At 33.4% G+C, this 20,025-nt stretch overlaps 1 long non-coding RNA gene across 3 annotated transcripts in view; it reads right to left on the reverse strand.

The window, feature by feature from the left end:
• LOC110262156 (uncharacterized) overlaps positions 1–20,025 on the reverse strand; it is a 58,464-nt gene that overhangs the window by 25,318 nt on the left and 13,121 nt on the right. The window contains exon 3 of one of the 3 annotated variants that reach the window (XR_014812971.1): positions 11,491–13,963. The exons of the other annotated variants lie outside the window; for them this stretch is intronic. This is a non-coding gene — a long non-coding RNA (uncharacterized LOC110262156). Of the gene's footprint in view, positions 1–11,490; positions 13,964–20,025 lie in introns of those variants that run through there. 3 annotated transcript variants of the gene reach the window in all.

The following is a 20,025-nucleotide window of genomic DNA, read 5'->3' on the forward strand; positions in this document are numbered from 1 at the left end:
GCATCTGAAAAATCTGTATAAGGTTGTAATTTTAATTTATCAGTGAGTGTTTTTACATTAATTAAATATGTGCAGGTTTTTAAAATAGAGATTAAAATATGAAAAGAGATCAGGCTATTTACAATCTAATTAGCTCAAAATTGATGAGTAATATAAATGCATAATTACTCTGGTTTGACTGTGACAAACTTGAAAGGGAGATTATGGAATTAATAACAAAAAAAGTGCTAAAATCTTTGTAATTAAAGTCAAATCAAGAGGAATTTCCTGACTTTATTATATAATGATTTTTATTTTTTTCTGTTATAGCTGGTTTACAGTGTTCTGTCAATTTTCTACTGTATAGCATGGTGACCCAGTTACACATAAATGTATACATTTTTTCTCACATTATCATGCTCCATCACAAGTGACTAGACATAGTTCCCAGTGCTACACAGCAGGATCTCATTGCTAATCCATTCCAAAGGCAATAGTATGCATCCTGACTTTTTTTTTTTTGTCTTTTCAGTCCTTTTAGGGCTGCACCCATGGCATATGGAGGTTCCCAGGCTAGGGGTTGAATTGGAACTGTAGCCGCTGGCCTATACCACAGCCACAGCAACTTCAGGTCCAAGCCGAGTCTGCGACCTACACCACTACTCATGGCAATGCAGGACCCTTAACCCACTGAGCAAGGCCAGGGATCAAACCCACAAACTCATGGTTCCTAGTTGGATTCATTTCCGCTGCACCACGATGGGAACTCCTGACATTTTTAATATATTCTTCCATACCGTATTTTCTGGAAAGTTTCCTATCCCATACTGGTGAACAAAAAACAGAGTGAAACATGGTTTTACTTCCTATAGAATTCTTGGAAAAACAAAAAACAAAAAAAAAACCTATAGCAAAATACTTACAAAGTAGATAAATAAAAATTTTTATATTACCTCAATTGCTATGTCCTTTGCTCACCTTCTCTCCTTATCTTTTTCTTTCACTCTGATCTGGAAGTTGTATATTTCATTGCCCATTATCCCTAATACTTAGTATGCATTTTCTAAAAATAGCATATTCTTTTATATAACTATAGTGCAATTATGAACATGTAATACAACTATAATACTTTTACCCAAATTGCTCTCCATTCCATTTTGCCAATTGCTCCAATGATGTCCTGTGTAGCAATTTTTTTTTCCTCCAGTAAAGAATGCAGTATTGGAGGTTCCCACCATGGCACAGCAGAAACGAATCTGACTAGGAACTAGGGGTTGCGGGTTTGATCCCTGGCCTCGCTCAGTGGGTTAAGGATCTGGTGTTGCCATGAGCTGTGGTGTAGGTCACAGATGCAGCTCAGATGGGGCATTGCTGTGGCTCTGGCCTAGGCTAGCAGCTATAGCTTCCATTAGACCCCTAACCTGGGAACCTCCATATGCTGTGTGTGGTTCTAAAAAGCAAAAAAAACCCAAAAAATCCAGAATAAAGGAATCAGTTTAGTATATTGAGTTGTCATTTCAGTCTCCTTATATATGAAAAAAAGTTAGCTTTTCTTTGAATTTTATGAATTGATATTATTGAAAATTATCACCCCTGTGGTTGTTGTTTTAACTTTTTTTTTATTATGTCTTGCTTCCTTATGATTAGATGCAGGTTTTATAGTCCTAGCCTGGATATTCTACATTTTGTCCCCCTTAGTGTAAGTATCACAGCTGGAGTCACACAATGTCCATCTGCCCTTTGTTGATAATGTTTTTATCACACTGTAAATGTGTTATCTCATATGTTCACTATAAACATGGTCCTCAGACTATGGGCAAATACACCCTAAGGTCCTATGATGAGCACATGGGGTGACCAATGATAAATTTTCTAGGGATATACAATAGCACTTGTTGTCTGCCAGAAACTGCACAAACATCTGACAAAAACTGCCAGAAATTAGCTTGAGGTGAGCTTAGAGTTAAATTAGATCATCCTATGTTATTTCAAAGATGTTATGACATTGCAAACCGAAGTATTTGATACTCACTCTGATGAAACCAAGAACACACACAAAAATAGAAGCAATGCAGATGGTCAGTGTCCAATCTGATTCCAAATTTGAAAATTTGTTCAGTGCCCCAAATGTAAATATATTCCATTAGATTATTTAGGAATGAAAATAAAATGGCTTTTAAAAAACGTATTTGTGGAGTTCCTGTCAAGGTACAGAGCAAACAAATCTGACTAGGAACCATGAGGATGCAGGTTCGATCCCTGGCCTTGCTCAGTGGGTTAAGGATCCAGCGTTGCTTTGCGTTGTGGTGTAGGTCACAGATGTGGCTTGGATCTGGTGTTGCTGTGGCTCTGGCATATGCTGGCAGCTGCAGCTCCAACCAGACCCCTAGCCTGGGAATCTGCATGTGCTGTGGGTGTGACCCTAAAAAGACAAAAAAAAACCCCCAAAACCAAAACATGTTTGTGGGGTTTTTTTAATGGTTATTAAGTCTTTTGGATGTAACTGTTATTCAATTGTTTGAATCTCTTTAATAAACAGAACTGTTTGGCATTTCTTTGAATCAGGAGAATTATTAAAAGATTTCTCAGACATTTTATTAATTTTTGTAAAGTTCTCCACTGTATGGTTACTGCTTTTTTCCATTATAATAGGCAATCTATGCTAATCTATACTAAGGTACTCACTTTTACCTTCGATATTTAACACATGGTGAGACACTTTAAGGTCCTACCAACATGCACCAGTGATGATTAGGGTTAATTTTACTTCCATCATTGCTTCCAAAATTAATTTTCCACACTTAGCCTTTTTACTGAGTCTACTTTTTCTTCCTATTCATCAGTATATCTCTCCATCTAGTCGGCATTTGTTAAAAGTATGATCTCATGAATTATATCTTATTTCAAATTTTATAATTCATCACTTGTCTTAATTATTTTGTTCATCAAATTGCCCCAGATTTTACCATTAGAAGCCTATTCAAGGTGGTGCCTGTGTCATTGTGACATGCACTTTTATTTTTTAAGTGCTTCTTTAACTTCTGGCATGGTAAGAGATGTCCTAGTGTCATCTTGTACTTCCCTCAACCAGCCCTTCAATTAGCTGTTTCTCCAAGCAATCTAATTCATGTACTTGAAATGTTCATGCAAATGCATATTTTAGAAGTCCATCCATATAAACATCTCCAATTCAACATGGCCAACAGTTTTCTTTAAACCTTTCAATATTTGAACATTTTCTTCCCAAGTAAGGTCAGTGACTCCTAATCCATCAAAATATTTATCTTCTAAATGAAAAAAATACTCCATTTGCACTTCAAGTAATTATTTCCACTTGGCTATCTTATTCTTTTGAAATGCAGTTAGGTTAATTTAGTTTTTAGTTTTTTTCCCTCCTTTCCATTCTTATTACAGTGTGAAAAAATATCAATGGTATCACATGCTTCCAGAAGTCAGTACTTTATAAAGATTATTTATAGAAGTGTCATACTTATACACTTTCCTAACCCCACCTCCTGTTAGTGACATCATTTTTTGGAGCTTTATCCTTTTTGTGCTTCTTTTCACAGAGACAAGCAGAAATATGATTGCTATTTTCTATTTCTCCTTACAGCAATTGTAGCATATTATGTATTTTATTTTGCAATTGTTTCTCACATAAAAATATCTACTAGAAATTATTATATTTCAGTTCACTGATACTTCTTCATTCTTACAGTTGTGTAACATACTTATGTATCATGATTTGTTCAATTATCTTCTGTATTTGGACATAAAATAAAAATTTTTAAAAAATTATTTATTTTTTTATTTTTTGCTTTTTAAGGCTGCTTCTTTGGTGTATGGAAGTTCCCAGGCTGGGGGTGAATCAGAGCTGGAGCTGCTGGCCAACAACACAGCATCTTGGGATCCAAGCCGCATCTGTGACCTACACTGCAGCTCATGCAACTCCAGAGTGTAAGCCAGGGATAGAACCTGTATTCTCATGGGTACTAGTAGGGTTCATAACCTGCTGAGCCACAAAGGGAACTCTCAATACAGGTAATTCTTAATGGTACAGTTAGTAAACTTGTACATATGTTTTTTTCTTTTTTTTTTTTTCCACCATTGGGGAGTGTAATTCAATATATTTTCCTAGAAGTAGAATTGGTGGCTCCAAAGGTAAATACATAATTTTGTAGAGTATTTCCAAAATCTACCCCTTTAGGTATATCATTTTGTATTACCAAAGAATGAGACTATTTCCCCAACTTTACCAGACAACTAAATTTATCTTTCCATTTTCTTGGCTTTGCATTGTCTACATTTAAATTTTTAGTCATCTTATTTACTTCTAAAATAATTGTTTCTTGTACAGGACATAGAGTTAGTTTTACATTATGTTGCAATTTGAGATATCTTTAAATAGGCAAATTAAGTTCAGTTTCCCATTAAAAGTTTAATTTTCAGTAGATTATATTTTATACTAGGGACTTCTGTGCTATTTGATTCATAGTTATTCATAAATATTATATCAATTTTGAAAAGATCGTTTTTAGCATTATACATTATCCTTCATTATCTTACTTATTGCTTTGGTTCTGAATTTTATTTTATCTGCTTTCAGGATTATAATCTCAGTTTCTTTGTTGTAAATTTGTCAGAGAAGTTGGCCTCAATTCTGTACTATATGCCTTCACAGGAATAAATAAAGATACTGATTAAAAAACTAAATACACATGGTAAAATTGCAAGTTATGATTAAAGAGAAATGAAGATAAGATTTTTCACAAACAGAAGAGGGAAATTTAGGGATGTAAATAGAAACCCTCAACACATCTGAAAATTGTTGAGAGAAAGTAACAGCCTGAGAGTATAGGAAATTAAAGCAAAAATACAATGGCAGAAGTAAAACTCAAGATATAAATTATCACAATAAATTCAAATGTTATCTACTTCCAGTTAGATACATGCAATTGGACAGTACAAGTGCAGAATATTGAAAATGCATTTGAAATAATGATACCATCAACCTAAAAGAATCCTATACATATGTAGACTGTTATATCAAAACCTCATGGGAAATTTAAACCAAGATAACAATAGACACAGACATGAAAAAGAAAAAAGCAAACCAAATACAATACTAAATATAGGCATCAAATCCTAAGAGGAAAAAAATAATCTAAAATAACAAATCTAAAACAGTTAAGAAAATGTCAGTAAGTACATACATGTTAATAGTTACATTGAATGTAAATAAAGTAAATGCTCCAGCCAAAAAACATAGACTGGCTGAATGAATATGAAACCCAAGACCCATCTATATGCTGTCCACAAGAGACCCACTTCAGATCTAGGGACACATACAGACTGAAAGTGAGGAGGTGGGAAAAGGTATTCCATGCAAATGGAAATCAAAAGAAAGTTGGAGTAACAATACTCATACCAGACAAAATAGACTTTAAAATAAAGATGGTTACAAAAGACAAAGAGGGACACTATGTAATGATCAAAATATCAATCCAGAAAAAGATAACAATTGCAAATATATATGCACCCAACATAGGGGCACCACAATATATAAGGCAAATGCTAACAACCATAAAAGTAGATAACAACAACAACACAGTAAGAGTGGGGAGCTTTAACACCCCACTTGCATCAATGGACAGATCAAATAGACAGAAAATCAACAAGGAAACATAGGCCTTAAATGACACACTAGACCAGATAGACATAGATGTTATATTAGAATATTCTGTCTGAAAGCTGGAGAATATACATTCTTCTCAGGTGCATGTGGAATATTCTCCAGGATAGATCACATCTTGGATGACAAAACAAGCCTAAGTAAATTTAAGAAAATTTTCTAACATCTTTTCCAACCACAATTCTAGAGACTATAAATCAGCTACAAGGAAAGAAACCAGCAAAACCCCCAAACACCTGGAGGTAAAATAATATTCTACTCAACAATGGATCAATGAAGAAATTAAAGATAAATAAAAATATACCTAGAGACAAAGGACAATGAAAACATGATGATGCAGAAGCTATGGGACACATCAAAAGCTGTTCTATGAGGGAAGTTTATAGTAATATAATCTAACCTCAGGAAACAAGAAAAGATCACAAATAAACAACCAAACATTAAACCTAAAGCAACTAGAGAAAGAAGAAAAAAAAAACAAAGTCCAAAGGTAGTAGAAGGAAAGAAATCATAAACAGAGCAGAAATAAATTAGAGACAAAGCAATAGAGAAGATGATAAAACTAAAATGTAGTTCTTTGTAAAGATCAACAAAATCAATAAACCTTTATTCAGACCCATCAAGAGAAAAAGGAGACCTCATATCAGTAAAATTAGAAATGAAAAACAAGTTACATTTAGAGAAATATTTAGAGAAAAGTTAATATCTATTCATCTGAAATTATTCCAAAAAAACTGCAGAGAAAGGAACACTCCCAAGCTCATTCTATGTGGCCACCATCACCCTGATATCAAAGCCAAAGATACTGCACACACAAAACAAAGTTACATGCCATCATCACTGTTAAACATAGACACAAAAATTCTCAACAAAAAAATTAGCAAACTGAATCCAAAAATACATTGAAAGGATCATACATCATCATCAAGTGACATTATTCCTATATACTAACAACAACAAAAAAAAATTAAGCAAACAATCCCATTTACCATCATATCAAAAAGAATAGGATACCTATGATAAACCTAACTAAAGAGACAAAAGACCAGTATAAGAAAACTATAGACAAGGATGACAGAAATTAATGAGAACAGATAAAGACATAGCATAATCTTGAATTGGAAGAATCAATATTGTCAAGATGAGTATACTATCCAGGGCAATTTATAGATTCAACGTAATTGTTATCAAATTACCAAAAGCATTTTTCATAGAACTAGAACCAAAAAAAAAAAAAAACTTAAGTTGTATGGAAACACCTCAGACCCTGAATAGCCAAAGCAATATTGAAAACAAACAAACAAACAAACAGAACTGGAGGAATCATTCTCCCTGACTCCAAACTAGCTACTGTCATCAAAACAGTATGGTACAGGCACCAAAACAGAAATATTGATCAATGGTACAGGATAGAAAGCCCAGATATAAACCTATGTACCTATGGGCAAGTAATCTATGACAAAGGAGACAAAAATATACAATGGAGAAAAGATAGTCTCTTCAATAAGTGGTGTTGGGAAAACTGGACAGCTACATGTAAAAGAATAAAATTAGAACATTCTTGAACATCCTCTAACACTGTTCATGAAAATAAACTCAAAATGGATTAAAGAAATAAATATAAGGCTGGACACTATAAAACTCCTTAGAGGAAAACATAGGGCAGAACACTCTCTGATATAAACTGCAGTGATAGCTTTTTTTTTTTTTGGTCTTTTTGCCTTTTCTAGGGCTGCTCCCATGGCACATGGAGGTTCCCAGGCTAGGGGTCTAATCAGAGCTGAAGCCACCAGCCTACACCACAGCCACAGCAATGACAGATCCGAGCCTCATGTGCGACCTACACCACAGCTCAGGGAGATGCCGGATCCTTAACCCACTGAGCAAGGCCAGGGATGGAACCCGCAACTTCATGGTTCCTAGTCGGATTCATTAACCACTGGGCCACAATGGGAACTCCAGTGATATCTTTTTTTATCCACTTCTAGAATGATGAACATGAATCAACAAATTGGATCAAATTGAGCTAATTTGATTGAGCTTAAGGAAACCATAAATAAAAGACAACTCTTACAATGGGAGAAAATCTTTACAAATGAAGAGATGAAAAAGAGGTTGACTCCAAAATACACAGATATCTCACATCTTTATATATATAGATAGATACAATCAACAAATGGGTAGAAGATCGAAATAGACATTTCTCCAAAGGTGCTCAATATCACTATTAGAGAAATGCAAACAAAACTATAATGAGGTATCACCTCACACCAGTCAGAATGGCCATCATCACGAAGTCATAAATACTGAGAAGGTAGGGAGAAAAGGAACCCTCCTACTCTGTTGGTGAGAATATAAATTAGTACAAATATTATGGAGAATGACATGGAGGCTCCTTAAAAAACTAAATATAGAACTACCACATAATTCTGCAATTCCTCTCCTGGGCATGTATCTGGATAAAACCATAATTCAAAAAGATATATGCACCCCAATGTTCATTGCAGCACCACTTACAATAGCCAAGACATGGAAGCAACCTAAAAGTCCACTGACAGAGGAATGGATAAAAAACATCTGGATGTTTATATGGTAGAATATTAGTCATAAAAAGAATGAACTAATTCCATTTGCAGCAACATGGATGGGCTTAGAGATTATCATATTAAGTGAAATAAGTCAGACAGAAAAAGACAAATATCATATGTTATCACTTACATATGGAAAATAATAAAATGATACAAATGAACTTACTTACAAAACAGAAACAAACTCACAGATTTCAAAATCAAACTTATAGTTACCAAAGGAAAACTGTTGGGGGGGGGAAATTGGGAGGATGTGTTTAACACATACACACTACTGTATATAAAATAGATAACTATCAAAGACCTATGTATAGCACAGGGAGGTCTACTCAATGTTCTGTTAATCTATTTGGAGAAAAGTAATGGATACATGTAATTGTATAACTGATTCACTTTGCTGTACACCTGAAACTAGTACAACATTGTAAATCAACTCTATGTCAATAAGATAAAAAATAGCAATGTCACATTTCCCCCTCTCTAGCTCCCTTGCTGTCTTCTTCTAGCTTTTCCTGTAATATCAGGAATAAAGCAAGGATGCCTATTTTCACAACTTCTGTTCCACAAAGTATTGGGAACCCTAGCCAGAGCAATCAGGAAAAGGAAAAAAAGGCATCCAAATAGCCAAATAGGAACAGGAATATGGGAGATTTTGCTTGCAGTGTGTACGTGCACACAAAACACTTGTTACAACTAAAAAAAAAAAAAAATCAATTAAGTGAAGATGTAGCATACAAAATTAACATAAAATTCAGTAGCATTTATATATACTAACAATTGACAAGCCAAAAAGGAAACTAAGAAAACAATTCCATTTATAATAGCATAAAGAATAAAAATAATTAGTAATAAATGTAACAAAGAAGGTGAAAAACTTGTACACTGAAAACTACAAAATGTTGCTCAAAGAAATGAAATTAATCACAAATAAATGGAAGACATCCAGTATACAGTCATTAAGAGACTTAACATTAAGATATCGATGCTACCCAAAGCAATCTACAGATTCAACAGAATCCCTATCAAAACCCCATTGTCATTTTTTGCAGAAATATAAAAAAATTCTCAAAATTTATATAAGATTGAGGGGCTCATTATAAACCATTTTGAAAAAGAACAAATTTGGAGAACGCACCACACAATTTAAATAAAAATATACTATGAAGCTACAGAAATCAGAACAGTTTGGTGTTGGTGAAGATAGACCGTTAAAACAACAGAATGAAATAGAATCCAGGGATAAACTCTTGTGTATTTGGTCAAAATATCTTCAACAAGGTTGCAATCACTATTCAATGAGGAAAAAAGTTTCTTCAGCAAATAGTTCTGGGCAAATTGGGTATCCATGTGCAAAAAATGAAGCTGGATACTTATTACACTAAATACAAAAATGAACTCAATATAAATTAACATGATCAACGTTAAACGCACCAACATCTGTATTACAGGGGTGCCAGAAAGAGAAGAGAGAGAGAAGGGGACAGAAAAAATATTCTAAGAGATAATAGCTGAAAATTTCCCTGACATGGGAACGGAACCCCTCACTCAAATCCAGGAAGCACAACGAGTACCATATAAAATAAACCCAAGGAGGAACACACTGAGACACATATTAAATCAAACTAACCAAAATTAAAGACAAAGAGAAAATCTTGAAAGCAGCTAGGGAAAAGAAACAAGTAACATACAAGGGAACCCCAATAAGGTTATCGGCAGATTTTTCAGCAGAAACTCTGCAGGCCAGAAGGGAATGGCATGATATACTTAACGTGATGAAAGGAAAAAACCTCCAACCAAGATTACTTTACCCAGCAAGGCTTTCATTCAGATTTAAAAGAGAAATCAAAACCTTCACAGATAGCAAAAGTTGAGAGAATTCAGCAACACTAAACCAGCCTTACAACAAATACTAAAGGAACTTCTCTAGGCAGAAAGGAAAAGACAGCAACAGGAAACAAAAATTCCACAAATGACAAGGCTCACCAGTAAAGGTATATATACACTAAAGATACGAAATCATCCATGCACAATTGTACCACCAAAATTAGAAATCGTGAGAAGAGGTGGGTACAAATGCAGGACACTGGAGATGAACTTGCAATTAAGAAAACAACTTAAAACAATCTCATATACATATAGACTCTTATATCAAAACTTCAGAGTAACTGCAAACCAAAAATCTACAATTGATACCAAACAAGGAATCTCTGGAGAAGAAATATATCTCATAGTAAATAAGTGCATAATCCACCATGTAGGGGGTCATTTGACATCATTCTTGGAATGCTGAAGTCTTCTTAGAACTGATTCTGATTTCTTCTCCATCAAAGAATTTATGATAATTATAATTAAATAATGCAACTGTACAATTAAATTATACAGTTCTACAATTGTAGTATTAATAATCATTTCTCTCCATGGTACAATGTAAGGTCTATAATGTCTTGTTTATCACATCACCTAGAATGGTGTAATGCCTATATTGAAGAATCAATAAGATGTAACAGATTGTGAGGACATATTTATATAGTTACACTGTTTTTTAACCAATTTATTCATTTCATATTTTACTTATTTTCAGAGGGTATATTATTTTTGTTATTCTTACCAGTTGTTATTCTTATTATGCTATATAAAATATTTAATGGTATATAAGGCTTTCTTCTTTATAAATTTTAGTTGCATAATATACACAATATAATGCTAATTTTTAAAGAAAAATTGAAATGTAATAGATAATACTAAATAGTAAGGATGAAAGCCCTACAGGATGGGATGGAGTATAGAATAAATTTCCTATTTGTCTCAGCATATTTTTCATTCCACTTCTCCAGAGGGAGTCGCTTAATCTGTTTCTTAAAATCCATGATATAATAATCTGTGTGAATGTAATTGTGTTTAAATGTATGTATTTTATTCTGAAAAAAATAAATAAAAATTATCATAAATGTATGAGATCAAAATATAAAATTCTTAGAGGAATATATAGAGGGAATTTTCATGATACTGGTTTTGATAGTGATTTCTTAGATATGACACCAATGGCACATGCAACAAAAGCAGACATAGACATGAAACTACATCAAACTCTAAAAACTTTTGTTCAAATGACTTTAGCAACAGATTGAATAGCTACTTAGGGAATGTTCAAATCTGCAAATTATATCTGATAAGGGATTAATATTACATAAACAACACTTGAAACTTTTACCTATTTAAAAATGGGCAAAAGACAGATATTTCTCCAAAGACGATATACAAATTGCCACCAATGCATATGGAAAGCAGCCCAACATCGCTTTTTAATCACATAAATGCAAATCAAAACCATAGAGATATTACCTGATATCCATTAGGATGGCTACTATAAAAAAAAAGAAAGAAAGAAAACAAGCATTGGTGAGGATGTGGAGGAATTGCAACACTTATGCACCATTGGTGAGATTGTAAAATGGTGCAACCACTATGGAAAACATTATGGAGTTTCCTCAAAAAATTAAAAATAGCACCACCATGTGATTCAGCAATCCTACTTCTGGATGCACATTCAAAAGAACTGAAAGCTGGATATTGAAGAAATATTTGTATGTTCATATATACAGCAGCTCTATTCACAATAGTTATGAGATGGTTCCAATCAAGATACCCATTAACGGGGGAATGGGAAAACAAATTGTGGTATACATAGGAAATTGAATTATTCTTGGTTACAAGCTACAGCATGGATGAACCTTGAGACCATTATGCCAATTGAAATAAGATAATCACTAAAGAAAGAGTGCTATATTATTCTGCTTTTATATGGTAAATAAAGTAGCCAAATTCAAAGAATCAGAAAGTAGGATTGTGATTACTGGGGGCTGTGGGTTGGGGGAAAAGATTAACTGTTTAATATGTGTCAATTTTTAGATTTTTAATGTGAAAAAGTTCTAAAGATCTTTTCCACAACAATATGAATATACTTAACACTGTTAAACTGTGTACTTAAAAATGGTTAAGATTATAAATATTAATATAAAAGATATCAGGAAATCCTTTAAGGACCACTACACATTGATATCAAACAAATACGACTCTAATGAAATATGTATTATTAGAGGCAAAAGAATATACGTACAATAATTGAAAATAATCACTCAAATAAATATATATGCATACATATTCATTCCAGCACTATTCACATATCCAAAAGGTGGAAAGAGCTCAAATGTGCATCTCTGGACCAATGGATAAACATGATATATACATACAATGTAACTGAATAAAATATGCAGAATGATACATGATACAATATGGATAAGCCTCCAAAATGTTATTTTAAGTGCAGTAAGCCAGACAAAAAGGTCATACATTCTATGATTCAATTTACATGAAGTATCTGAGATAGATAAATCCATAGATGCAGAACTCAGACTGGTAATTGCTTGGGCTGGAAGGTGGGGAAGGAAAATGGGAAGAAACTTAATAGGTAAAGGGATTAATCAGGCAGTGCTTGAAACAGTCTTCATCTATAGAGTTGGTAGTTGTTCAACATTGTGCATGTATTACACCTCATAAACTTTGTCATGAATTTCATCTCAATAAACTTAAAAAATGGAAACAACCAAACACTGAATACATAAATGTTTTATAGGATTTCTTACCAAATTATAAAGAGATAAATTCAAACTTATACAAACTATTCTAGGGAATATTTCTTTTTTTAAGGCTAGTAAATTTGAAAGCAGATGAAAAGATGAGAGTGAAAGGAGAGATATATATTAGGAAGCTTTTGTGAGACCACAGTTCTCTCACAAGACCTATGGCAGCAGAAAAAGAGGTGCCAAAAATTTGGTGTATTTTGGAAACACAGTCAATAGGAAGTGCTGATTGACTTCATGAAACATGAAAATAGCTTTCAAGGCTATCTCTTGGTTTTTAATGTGTATAAACTTTTGGGTGAGACAAGCTTCAGGAAAAACCCTTTGATATTTTTAAGATCAAGCTAATAGTTAACTACTTCCCTCTTAAACTTGTTATTGTAAAATAGTAATGCCATTAACTCTGATTCTACATGTAAGTGTAGGATTTCCCTTTAGAACAAATGCAAATTAAAGCCTAGAAGTCTGGAATACAAAGGTCCCTTTTACTCCACCTGCCTTATCAATAGAATTTTAATCATTGAGAAAAAAATACAGGAAACCCTCAAAATATAAAATAAACAAAAGCATTCATCTTTTTAAGGTTGGATTTAATTTGATAGTTGAAAATTTGCTGATGACCTACAGCTTTAATAGTTCTAATTAATATTTGCTAAGAACAGCAGACCAGTCTTGATTAGATTTGTTTTTAGTTTCTTAGAAATGCCTAATAAAGAGCATTACTAGAGTAACACAGGAGCAAATATAGACATTTTTAGTCTAAGTTAAATATATTTATTCAATATACTTTTTGTGATTTCAAAAAATCACATAATTATAATCAAAGTAATAATCTTTGGTAGCATAGCTTCTGGCTTAATGAGGTAAACTTGTATATTTCATCCATGCCAAAACAAGTTCTGTGTTTTAACATCAAAGTCCTATATAAATAAGCAGGTGAAGTTTTGTACTTTGTAACTTTTCTTTTAATCACTCAAAAACTGGGCAAACCATCCAAGACAGCTGGCAGTAACAGCACTTAATTTTTTTTGCAGGGGCTACTTCCCCCTCTTCTGTTCTTTGTGCTATGATGAAAAGGAGACATGATTTTTGAGTTAAATTTCTCTTGAGTTAAAATGTTCACACCTCGGAGACCCATAGAAATACATATGCTCCCCTACCCAAGTAAATATTCATCTGTTTCAACATAAAGGCTGTGTCTTCTTTTTCTATCTTCCCCATGCCCCACTTCCTGCCCTTGTTTGGGAATACATTTGGGGCTTAGAATTTTTTACAAGTAATTTGTCCTCTCTTACTCTCTTGATCTCTCCCTCTCTCATTCAGAATCTTATTCAAATTGGAAAAGCTGAGACAATGAGACACAATTAGTCTTCTACAGCAGCTGCTCCATCATTACAGAGCAATAACTGTGTTTCTTTTTGTCTGTGGCATGATCCAAATGGTGCCCTTCACTCCATCTATGCAAAACTGCAATCGACAATAGCCAATTCTCAATGAGCACTGAATGTAGCAACATTTTTCATTGAAATGATTATATTGCTCTTCCCTGATCTAAGTGTTTCTGTATATAGCAATCTAAAACTATCTTGCTGTCTTTATAACAGAGTAATTCAAGATTTAAAGTAATAATATTATTTCAAAATTTTGAAAACTTTTTGACATGTGGAACCACTGTAATTTCTACATCACCACACCTCCTTACCCTCAGTTATACACAAACAACTTTTCTTCATATACATGGTTTTAAACCATTTATTAACACAGCTACTATGTGCCAGGTTCTATTCTAGGTACTGGGATTTTGACATTAAACAAGATAAAGCTCTATTTTAAAGGAAGTTGTGTTCTGATGGAGTTGAAAAAGATTAACCAAGTAAAACAACCAGTGAAATCTGCAAGCCCTACAAATAAAAGAAATAGATCTTAAATAAAAATCACCTAAAGAATAAGTATTACATAGTGTCTTTAGAACTACTCTTTGATAAGGTTGATAGTTGAATCATTAAGCCAAAGAAAGAAGTATATCACATTTAATTTGAAGAAATTTATTTATTTATTTATTCTTTTTGCCATTTCTTGGGCCGCTCCTGCAGCATATGGAGGTTCCCAGGCTAGGGGTCTAATCAGAGCTGTAGCTGCCAGCCTACACCAGAGCCACAGCAACGCGGGATCCGAGCCATGTCTGCGACCTACACCAAAGCTCATGGCAATGCCGGATCTTTAACCCACTGAGCAAGGCCAGGGATCGAACCCGCAACCTCATGGTTCCTAGTCGGATTCGTTAACCACTGAGCCACGATGGGAACTCCCCAAATTTATTTTTTTTAAAGTCCAAATCTTTTAGCATATGAAGGAGCTTAGCAGGTTGAAGGGAAGGTAAGACTAGTGTGGTTAAGGCATAAGACAAAGGTAATAGTATAATAAGCTTAGAGAAGTCAAGGGTCAGACGCTATAGGCCTGGCAATGGGGTATGTGCAGGTACCATTGGGTAAGATGGTGATTGTTGGGGTAGTTGTAAAGTTTGTACAAGGGGATTAGAAATAGTAACCAAATGTTGCTGGATACAATGAAACAAAAAATAATGGAATAAATCTTGTTTACTAATTACAATCTATAACATTTATGAATATTCAAATGTATAAAACCTGGCCATATTATCATCTGATAGAATAGTGAGAACATTAATATCACAAAAAGCTCATTGCATCACGTAAGCTTGTCTTACTGTCTTGCAGCACGTCAAGAAAAGTAATTATATGTCTATATAATAGGGAAGAACAAATCTGACTCTCTATCAGCACTATTGTTGTCTATGCTTAGTCATGCTGGCGCCACACCTTTTTTTGTGAAAGAATGTTGCCTGCAGTCTGAAATATAGAGGATAGCCTATTCTCAATGCTCTGACCTTTAAGAATCCATCCTCATAAAGATAAAAAGTTGCAGAACAAAAACAGCATTGCTCCTACTGGAGGTCCACAGGAACATGGTGACCTAACCTATGTGGACAGATGCAAAAAGGAAGGAATCTGACACTAAGAAGTTTGTAACAACTAACCACACTCCTCCCTCATCTTGCCTTTAAAAGGACTTTGCTGAAACCCTTCAAGGAGTTCAGGGCTTTTTTAGGGAAAAAAGCCAGTCTCCTTACATGGTCCTGCAATAAACCTTTCTCTGTTCCAAACTCTGATGTTTGGGCATTGTTCAGCCTCACACAAACTTTCATTTGTTAACATCTACAGATGACAAAAGTAAATACAATTGGCCTTTGACCAATGAGGTTTGAACTGCACGGGGATCCACTTATACAGGGATATTTTTCAATAGTAGATGCTATAGAACTACACGGTCCATGTTTGGTTGAACATACACATATGGAGGAACTGAAAAGATGGAGGTCCAACTATAAGTTTTATATGAAATAACCCACCCTCACATGGTTCAGGGGTCAATCGCACATGAAATGAAAAGTATCAGTACCCCTAGCTTGATATTTTCTAATTATACACAATATATAAATATATATTATTAATATATAATGTTTAACATTATATAGCATATGTTAAGTTTTATGCTCCAAAGCAGCTTTAGAACCCATTTCCTGTAATGATATAAGGATAATTTGTGCTTCTAGGAAGTCTTTAAGATTCCATAAGACAGAATTTCAGTGAGCAGCTTATACAGATTTATTACATTTATGGAATACATAAAATCAAGCTACATATTGTATGGAAACATCTTTTAAACATTTATGATGGTAATGATAAAATATGATTTATTTTAATCTAAAATGCATATGATACTATAAAGTCATTATTTCAATAAGCAATAATCAAACTTTATTATAGCAAGCCACTCTTTAGAAATAATAAACTTGTAAAAATAAAAAAATAGAAAAGAGCATCAATATCTCCATAATGAAAAATGGAGAATGTTATTTATTTAGAAGCAAATTAAAAAATCAAAGTATTTAACAGCACTTGTAGGAAAGCTTATGTGTTAAAATTTCCAGATAAAATATAGTTGTATATATTTCTGATGCTATCCCACTGAGGGTTTGGCTGGTATGGTGATTAAAATCAAGAAAGGCTTTGTTAAATGAGTGGTCATTGATTTGCTTTTTAACATCAGGTTAGATTTAGACATACATTATTTCAGAGAGGACATTTATAGGAACAAAGTCATGGAAACAGAAATGAGAGCACAAACTGAAAAATAGAGCAATGCAGTTCATTCGTTTATGATACACAGTGTGAGTGGGGTATACATTACAAAAAGTATCTAAGAATCATTATCTTCAACACTTTGCAAAATAGAATTAACCCTTATTTCCTGACTCCTTATCTCCTTTCTCTATTCATTCCTCCTCCTCCTCGCTACTTTATTTTCCCACATATCTGATTATTTAAAAGAATATCACAATATTCAATAATATGTATGATCTTTAATGTTGTTGTTCTCCTGTAATTACAGTTCTTAATTGCCTTATAAGCATTTCCTTATAAGTGCTTATGAATGTATTTGCCAGGGTAAACAAATAAGTACATAGGTTTATTTAATTCTCCTGTGCATTGAGCTAAGAATTAAATTAAGGATGATCTATATTGCCAGGCACCCATGACCCAATCTGAAATTAATCAGAGATTCTTTGTATCAGGGGAATCTAAGGCACAAGAGCTATATTTATGCTAATTTTTGTTAATATGGCTGGAAGGCATCCGAATATAATAGAACACAGAGCAGCCTTGAAGTCATTAGAATTCATTTCTACACTTTACCAAAGATCATTCATACTATACAACACTAAAAAATTCCTTTTGTCTCCTGACCATATAGTATGAACATCTTTGTGGGTCAGCAATTATACTTAACTTGATTCCAACAGTTGCCTTGGACTTAACTGTGTATTGGTACAGGATGTATACAAAACATTTTCCATTGTCTACTTATGTTTTTATACTTAAGTTGATTTTAATGTTGTATGCTATTAAAAACTGATATAACAAGCATCTGTTGATATTCTTCCTTGAACACATATGAATATCTGTACATTTAAACTTGTTATTGACAAGTTATATTTTAGTAATTTATTATCCTAACATTTGAAGTCAAGGACCTGGGAAGTTGTAAAACATTAACTGTCCTTCTATTTTTATTACTATTCCATGGTCCCATGTCAAATATCTACATTGGGTCATTTATTAAAAAGAAGTGCTTGGAGCATTGACTATATTTTTTTTGGTGTGGGTGCATATATTTTATAATTCCAACAATAAGAGGTTGTGTATAGAATCATATTAGTTCTACCATAAACTGTTATAATTTCAATCCCCAAATATAGTAGGTGTTTTATCTAATTTAATGTATATTGATATTTTATAAAATTGTACTGGAGTATAGTTGACTTATGATGTACACTTTTCAGGTGTACAGCAAGTTGAAACCATGTATACATATAAATATATCCATTGTTTTCTCCAATATAGGTTATTTCAAACTATTGAGTAGATTTTCCTGTGCTATATGCTAGGTTATCATTAATCATCTACTCTGTTTGGAATATACATGTCTATTATGTTGTCTATTCAATGGTGTATTTATTTTAGAATATAATAAAACTTCAAGAATAACATTCGGCCATAAAAAAGAATGAAATCTTCCCATTTGTGACAACATGAGTGGACTTTGAAAGTATTATACTAAGTGAAATAAACCAGACAGAAAGATAAGTTACATATGATTTATTTCATTTATATGTGAAATCTAAATATAAAAAACACAAACTCCCACAAACCCCAGAAAACTAAATATAGCTCATAGATACAGGAACAGATTGATATCTGATAGAGGAGGCAGGAGTTAAGGGGTGGAAAAATGGGTAAAGGTAGGCAAAAGGTACAAACTTCCAGTTAGTATAAATAAATCATGGGGGTATAATGTACACCAAGGTGACTATAGTTAATGACACTATATTGCATATTTGAAAGTTGCTCTCAGAGTAAAATTTAAAAGTTCTCAGCACAAAAAATTATTAACTAGGTATGATGATGGATGTTAACTAGACTTACAGTGATGATAATTTTTCAATATATACTAATACAGAATCATTATGTTGTGTATCTGAAACTTTGTGTCATACATCAATACCTCAATAAGACTGTAAAGATCACTATTTCAAATACATAATTCCTGCTCAAAGTCACATCTGTTCAATTAACATTTCTGATCGATTTTTTTCTAGGCAATTGATAACAAAGATACTCTTTTCATCATAAATCTGTAATAAGTTAATACAAAGTTAATTCTAAAGGGAATAAGCACACGTTATCATTTAGTACAGAAATATGTCCCAGTCAGAAAGACCAGCACAACCATCTACCCATTCACTTAAGCAAAAAAAAACAAGGACTACACATTTTCTGCTTCTTCCATCTACCCAAAGCTGATAATGAACCAGGACACACTGGTACTACAAAGCAGCTCCTTTCTGTTTTGCAGATTCAACATTCAATTTAATTGACTGGTACTTATGCTGTGTGGGTTTTTAAATACTAGGAATATTGTACCTGATTACATTTCAGTCCATATATAATCAATCTCCAAGAATGCTAATTTCCACCTCATAAGCCTCTTGCAGTATATCTATTTCTCTCCATCTTCACATAAAGATGCATGCAAATATTCTAAAACAGGACAGTACCATTTCTATGAATACAAAAATAAATCCAAATTCCTAAATCAAAGATCTTGCAAATATTTGAAGGTTTTAACTCTTAAGGCGAAGTCCAAGTTCATTTACATTACACAAAGCATTTTTTTTCTCATATGATGTAGTGGAGCCAACGTACTACGTTGTGATCTTGGTTCCAGAATTTTTAAATTTTTGCTTTGGGGCAAAAGATTTAGTAGTTCTTTAAGTTTCTTTCTTTTCCTTCCTTCCTTCCCTCCTTCTGTTGCACCCCTGGCATATACAAGTTCCCAGGCTAGGGCTCCAATCAGAGCTATAGCCTCTGGCCTAGATCACTACCACGTCAATGCCACAAAGCAAGACCAGGGATTGAACATGTATCCTCACGGTTGCTAGTCAGACTCATTTTTGCTGAGCCACAGTGGGAACTTTGCTTTTTCT

The sequence above is a fragment of the Sus scrofa genome, chromosome 8 (assembly GCF_054392235.1).
Source record: "Sus scrofa isolate SSC_HxYL_T2T_F1_AM1 chromosome 8, Sscrofa_HxYL_maternal_Yorkshire_Landrace_v2.0, whole genome shotgun sequence".
Classification (NCBI taxonomy): domain Eukaryota; kingdom Metazoa; phylum Chordata; class Mammalia; order Artiodactyla; family Suidae; genus Sus; species Sus scrofa.